Genomic DNA, 7,654 nt, shown 5'->3' on the forward strand with positions numbered 1-7,654 from the left:
ACGCTTTGATGATTCATGTGATGTTGTGGGGAATTGTGATGACTTGATGAAGATGAGGTGTGATATGATGTTTTGGTGATTTATTTGATGATGTTGACGTGTTAGGGAATTATAAAGTATTTTAGATGATATATAATAATTAAGAGGATTAGTTAATATTATCCTAATTAGTAAAATAGAAAAATATTGATGATATATGATAATTGTGGTATCAGGGGGTATGTATCCTTAGAATAGAGGGTAATGCCTTTGACTAGAAGTTGTAGAATTAATTTAAATAAATATAATTAGTTGTTATTATTTATTTGATTTGATTTATTATAAAATTAGATGATTTAACTTGATTAGAATAAGAATTACTATTTAGATATAATAATAATAATAATAATAATAATAATAATAATAATAATAATAAATCAAATAATACAAAGTGTGTAGAGATTGTGGGGGCAAATTAGTAATTGCGCAAGGATAAGTGAGATTAAGATGGGAAAGGCCATATCAGGGGTCCAAGGGTTAGAATTGACAAAAGGAAAAATTGGGACTTGAACGATTCATTCGTGCAATCGTAAGAATTGGAAAAGAGGTAGAGGCAAACCAAGAGTTAGGGCATAGAGAGGCAAAGAAGAATCATAGAACAAGAAAAGGATTTGATAGAAAGCTTCAACCTAAGGTATGGGGAGTTTATCTAGATTATCATGAATGGTTTAAGCGATTGATAATTGTATGATTTGGTTTTGGGGAATTTCGGGTTATGAGGGTTTGATGATGATATGATGAATTTTGATGATTTGGATGTGCTAATATGCAATAGAGGATACCCATAAGTTAGAATGCATAATGACATATTTGGACTATGAAATATCGTGAATGTAGTGTGTTTTTAGGGCTTAAGATGTGTAAAAATCGCAAAGGAACTAGTCTAAAAATTGCAAAAAAACTCAGCACACGAACAATGTGCGGTCGATGCAAACAGAGGTGCGGTCAATGCAAATGCAGGCGAGAGGTCGACGCATGGGTCAGTGCGACTAGACCCGAGGTAGTGATAAATTGTGATTTTGAGCAAACGGTAGACGCATGGGTTGGCGCGAGCGGACCCGAGGTAGACTAATTTTTTACAGATTCTTGTAAAGGCCATAACTTGAGTTTCTGAACTCCGATTGATGCGTCATTTGAAATGTTTGAAAATGAATCATACCATAGTGGAATAAAATGAATCATAGTATGTATTTTTATAGTGCTTGAATTTGGATTAAGTGATGAACTATGTAATGTTAACATAAGAAGTATGCCATTTGTTATGAGTTCATTTTGACATGTTTTGGTATAACTTGTTGAGTGTTTTCTTTATGATGACATGATGTTATTATGATTATGATGTGTGTTTTCCTTATTATGAGATTATGAGATCATGTGGTGATATACCAATATGTAATGCTTTCTATTGTGAATTAATTTAACTATGCCTTGTCGTAACTTGACGTATGTTAAATGATGAATCGATGATGTTATGATGATGTGTGTAATATGAAGTATGTGATGAAATATGATGAATCGATTATGTTATGATGATGTGTGTAAAATTAAGCATGTGATGATGTATGATAAATATGATGAATGATGATGCGTTTTGACTAGTCGGGGTCGTATTTTATGTGGTGTTGCGCATCATGCATTCATAGAATTTATAGGACTTTTGTCCAGTGAAGTTTGCAAGATATTTATCCAATGATGTTAGGACGTTTTGGTCCAGTGATGGTGTCATACCCCAAAATTTGCCCATCATATTTATTCATATTTCAATCCATCTGACTTTCAAATGCTCAAAGATACACAAGAAGGAAGCATGCAGTCTGTCTCCTAAACAGCAGCCTCTAAACTAGGGTTTTGAATTTCTCAAAGTAAAATCATGTTCTAAGACCTAAAATGTATCCCATGGCCTCTCATATGCTTTAAAGGGTCCTCATGCCAAGTTTCAGACTCTGATTCTCAAGATTGCTCAGTCAACAGTTCAAAAAGTCAACAGTCGACTGATTTGACCTAAAAGTCAACTGTGGTCAAACCACATTCAAAACTCCTAATTTTTTTGTCAACATCCTTATTTTGAAGTATCATTCACAATTTGATCAAGGATTGATCATGGTTCATCAAGAAAAGATCATAAATCAACAAATTCAAAAGTTTCTAAATTAGGGTTTTCATAGGAGAAAGTCAACTGAACTTTGACCAGCCATAACTTCCACATGGAGCATCAGAAATTTTCCATCCAAATCTCATTTTGAAGGAAATTGAATTCTCTACAATTTTGTCTCTCACATGCCAAGTCTAAAAATGCTTCATTTGAGAGATATAGATCAAAAGATTACAGGTCATTTTTGAAAGTCAACCGAGAGCAGTTTTTTGTCAGGAGCAATATCATCAAGATAAAATCTCCAAATGAAAAATATCTTCCAAAGTGGCTTGTAGAAGACATCTTGAGGTTTCCAAAAAGTCCTAGAACTCCTCCATATCTTAAAAATTGAGGGAGATATGCCTTGTCAAAGTTGGACATTTTTTTAAGAAAAAATGTGAAACAAAAGGTTTCAAAATGGATTTTCTTGCAAATGGGCCCAATCTTTTTTTGATCCAATCTTGTTCCACAAGTCACCAATAATGTCCATACCCAATGCCACACTCTTTTGATTCTTATTTTTATTTTTAGTGAATTTTATTCATTAAAAATGCAATTTAAATCAAATAATTAAGAAAAATACAAAGGATTTGTTTTGCTTTTGCTTCCAATCAATTCTAATCATCAAAATACTCTATATTTGATGCAAATTTCGTGGCATAGAATTTTGGAAAGATAGAGATTGAGATTGAGCAAATTTGGAAATATTTACAAATCAATTTTAATCAAATTCCCAATATTTGATTCAAGGAAGATTCAAGCCAAGATTAGTGACCTAATTGCATCTATTATATATATATATATATATATATATATATATATATATATATATATATATATATATATATATATATATATATATATATATATATATATATATATATATATATATATATATATATATATATATATATATATATTGGTCAGGGACGGATTTTTCATAAGGATTGGCTGCCAAGAACACCATAACCAAACTCAATTTTTCATAAAAAATTCACATTCGGTTTGGGACATATAGCCAATCTCAAAGGGTTTTGAAGGTTCATTCACACTCCCACGAAGCTCCTGAAGCGATCCAGACCAATACCAAGTCATAAAGCATCCAGAATCAGTACCATTGTGGTCACGGTTTGCCTTGTTTTTTTAATTTTCGATTCCGATCATACACGCATCATAAACATTTTTGGTTTATATATTCATGATCATGATAACCTGTATGATGTTCCTGGATAATTTAATTGAGTTTTTTTGTACAAGGTTAGGGTTGTGCCATTGTTAGGGTTCGGTGCTTCCAAATTGGGGCCTCACGAATCAGCCAAAATTAGACCAAGTCGAAGGCATAATTGAGTTCAGGAGACAATTTCAGGTCGATCCATGTCCTTATGTTTCATTTATGTTTTAATTTGGTGGATTTAACATGAGCAGGTATATGGCTACGTTTGGAAACCATGGCAGATCTGCAGGCAATTCGTAGCAAAAGAAATCAGTATGAAGGAGGAAGAAGAACAGTAACCAGCGTGCTTTTCCCTTATTCAAATAGTTGATTTTTTTGTATATGTTTTGTTTGATTCGTATTAACAAAAAGCGCTTGCAGTATAGTTGGCGCAGAGGGCTGATTGGTGAATGGAGAAACGCGGGTTCGATCCCTGCCAGATGCACTATTTTTGTTTGATTTTCTTTGAGGATTGTTGTCCATAGATTCTGTGCAGCCAGTCCGTACGCGCTTATGTTGCGCCTCTTCCTTCCAGCCACCAGATCTCCATCACTCCAAGATCCAACGAATACAAGGTTGCAGGCATATCGTGGTCCTCCAGGGGTGTATCACACCAGATTACAAGCTGAGATTTCTATTTTCTTTTATCATTATTTTATTTTTCTTTTTTTTAAAAATGACCTTTTTTTCATATATTTTGTATAAATGTTTTATATATCTATAAATCTCTAAAAAAACTCTTCAAAAAACAAATTTTTCTTTAAACTTTCTTTTTTTATTTATTTAAGAAAAATAATTAATTATTATTAATAATTTGTTTTTTTGTTTTGTTAAATTAATTTAATTTGCCTAAATTAGTTGTTTAATTTTAATTAATTCTTATTAATTGATAAAAAAATATATATTAGGGTTAGATAATCGAAATTTTATTTTCGCCGATTTAATTAATTAGGTTAAAAATCAATAATTAATTAATCTGGTTTTATTAATCATAGTTAACTTGTGCCCTAATCAGGGTTTACGAGGTTCATCATTCGATCAGTCATACACTAAAAAAACTTCTTTTTTTCTTTGTGCAGTTTTTTCAGGGTTACCATCAGGGTTCGTCCGCCTACGCGCCATATCAGATCAAAAGCTAAGTCCCGATTTAATCCTTATTTAAGTATTTGTTATTTTTTTCCTCTTTTATTTAAAATTAGGGTTTGCCTTCAAATATAATGAACTCCGCCTACACTCACCCCCTTTTCTGTCTATTTTTCCTTTTCCGATTTTCAGGGTTAACAAACCAATCAAAGCTCAAATGTTTGGTAACCCTGAAACTCAATTTACTTTGTTTTCCTTTTATTATTACTTATGTCAGAAATATCTGCCTTGTGGGGTTTTATTGCTTTTCTTCCCCCATTTCCATAATATTTTTGTATCTGCTCCGAGGTTGTATTGTGTGGCCTTGAAGGCACTTAAATCTGTCATATTATAATATTGTGTGGTTAGTAATCCTAGGGAGTGATAACCCTGAACTGAATTAGAATCACCTAATTTTACAAGATAACTTATTCTGAATTTAATCACATGATTGTTGCACCCACGCACCTTTTATGGTACTCCTCTTGTTGCCTGTTGCCTGTTGCCTTGTGTTTTAATGCAGAATAGCCAAGTCCCTCGAATACGAGGATACCTTAGCAATGTTGCCCTCGGTTCATTCTAAGATCATAAGTCCCTAATGATGCTGCCTTCGATTCGCTAATATGATCTCGTCCCTCGATGTTGCCTACGAAAGGCTGAGGTATCCTCTGGTTGCCTAAACGAAAGGCTATTTTGATCCTTCCCTTAGACTACCTGCCCCTCTATGGCATGGGACAGTCTTGTGGCGAACGATAATTCGACGATCCTTCAACCTCCGAATCGAAGGACTTCCTTACCCTCTTATGGTATGGATAGCCCTGGAAGGCTAAAAGAACATTTTTCATCTAACCAGGTAATTTGCCCCTAATTGCTTTGCTCTGGTTTAAAAATCTTTTTCTTACACTTTTTCATAAACCTTCAATAAGGCTACGCTTATTTTACGAGCTAAAGTTCTTATTCCTCTTCTTCTACATTTCTGAAACTTTTGGCTTCAAAACTAAAGAGCAAAGCAATTAAGAGCCCATGGAAAACCATGGATGCAAAGGGTGCCTTACACCTTCCCTTTGCATAAATTACCCCCCCGAACTCAGTTTTTACTTAAAAGGTTTTTTTCTGTTCTTTTAGCCTTTATGTTAATTTGGATAAAATAAAAGTCGGTGGCGACTCTTGCTATCCGTATATTTCAAATAAAGTTAGTTCACCGTATTACAGATGGCCTCAATCCCAAAGTGTGGATTGAGTGCAACTTGTGAGGTGCTCCAGTTCCAAGCGGGAATCGATCCTATTGGTGCAGATCTTTGGAGAATAACGATGACTAAGTCAAGTGATGTTTTGGTACCACATGCATGAGTCTTATGAAGTTGCATTTCATTATCTGTGGCATTGCACAATACTTGGAAGATGGTGTTTGGTATATTTTAAGTGAGGTATTTTATTGGCTTAAATGCACCCTTGGTCCCTGTAAGTTAGCGAGTTTTTGATTTTTGTCCCTGTAAGTTTTTTTTTTTGGGTCTGAGTCCCTATATTTCACTTTCGCGTTTGTTTTAGTTCCTAAAATCAAAATCCGCAGGAAAATTTGCAGGAAAGCCTGCAGATTTTGGCTTTAGGGACTAAACTACAAGCAAAAAGTAAGATATAGGGACTCATACCAACAAAAAAAAACTTACAGGGACGAAAATCAAAAACTCGCTAACTTACAGGGACCAAAAGTAAATTTAAGCCTATTTTATTTATTCTTGGATTGATGATGCTATGAAGTGAAGAACCGATAATTGTTGTTATATGATGTAATATATTAAATGATGTTATATGATTGTTGTTTTATTGATATGACTGCTATATATATTCCTTATGTCTTTTATAATGATTATAATGTATTAAATACTTGAATAAATTGATGTGTTTGTTGGATGTTTTGATTTGTGATGTTTGGTAAGAAGAATTGTCAAATTGATGTTGTATTAAATACTTGAATAAATTGATGTGTTGTATTAAATGATGTTATATGATTGTTGTTTTATTGATATGACTGCTATATATATTCCTTATGTCTTTTATAATGATTATGATGTATTAAATACTTGAATAAATTGATGTGTTTGTTGGATGTTTCGATTTGTGATGTTTGGTAAGAAGAATTGTCAAATTGATGTTGTATTATAGATGTCGTAATTGATGTCATGTTGTTGTTATTCCTATGCCATGAATAATATATCTATTACTTATGCTTTTTATGATGATTGCGATTTACTCACCCTGCCTTTTTGAATGTTACCTCCACGTGGGTAACGCGTAAGTGATCAAGTTTAGTGCAGGAAGCATAAGAGGTACCTTCGGAGTGCGTTATTCAGTTTCTTTGAGTCTAGTGGGTCTTGCTCTGATATGTAACATCGGGATTGGGATGGATTGATTGTGGACCTTGAGCATTTTTTTATTCTGAATGTTTTATATTACTTTTATAATCATGAAGTTATAAACACGGAGTATGATGATTTTATCGATGTTTGAACTAATTTTCATGGTAATGATTAATTTGTGAAGAAGTTTCTAAGAGATATTTATTCCGCTACAAGGTTTGAAATAATTTGATTAATGGCACTAAAGATATTATTTATGTTTAAATATTTTACAACCCGTGTTACGGAGCAGGATTAGTTGTTTGTGAGGTTTTATGAAGATGTGACATCCTTGCTTTGCTTTATGTTTATTTATTTATTAAAAATATTCGTGAAAATCGTGGGATTTTAGAAGGGTATTACAGAGCTGATTTATGTTGTTCTCTTATGTGTTTAGTAATAATTGATACTAGCTAGTTCTATGGTTTTATGAAGAAAGTACACATGTTGCAACATCTGGCCTAGATCTGCATGTGTTATTCTTTATGTGTGTTATTAGTAGCTTCTGATCTTTGACTACTGACTACTAACTTATGTGTGTTCATCCATGACTAACTCATCTTGAATGATTGCATGACTTACTATTTTGGAGCTTAATAATGATAGTGTATCATTCTCGTGTATGTGTAACTACCTCATGACCTCTGACATACAAACTCATGTGCGTATAACTACCTTATGATTTTCCGTCTGTGCTACAAATTGCTGCTGACTTCTACTACTGCTAATTTGCTTTGATGATTTAACTTTAGC

General features: G+C 33.1%; 1 long non-coding RNA gene across 1 annotated transcript; it reads left to right on the forward strand.

Moving 5' to 3' along the window:
* Positions 1 to 3,104: 3,104 nt before the first annotated feature.
* Positions 3,105 to 7,006, forward strand: LOC131662040 (uncharacterized). Its single transcript, XR_009301371.1, has 2 exons — positions 3,105 to 3,298; positions 3,433 to 7,006. It is a non-coding gene; the product is annotated as an uncharacterized LOC131662040 (long non-coding RNA).
* The last annotated feature ends 648 nt before the right edge of the window (positions 7,007 to 7,654 follow it).

This window comes from Vicia villosa, linkage group LG3 (assembly GCF_029867415.1).
Source record: "Vicia villosa cultivar HV-30 ecotype Madison, WI linkage group LG3, Vvil1.0, whole genome shotgun sequence".
Taxonomy (NCBI): Eukaryota; Viridiplantae; Streptophyta; class Magnoliopsida; order Fabales; family Fabaceae; genus Vicia; species Vicia villosa.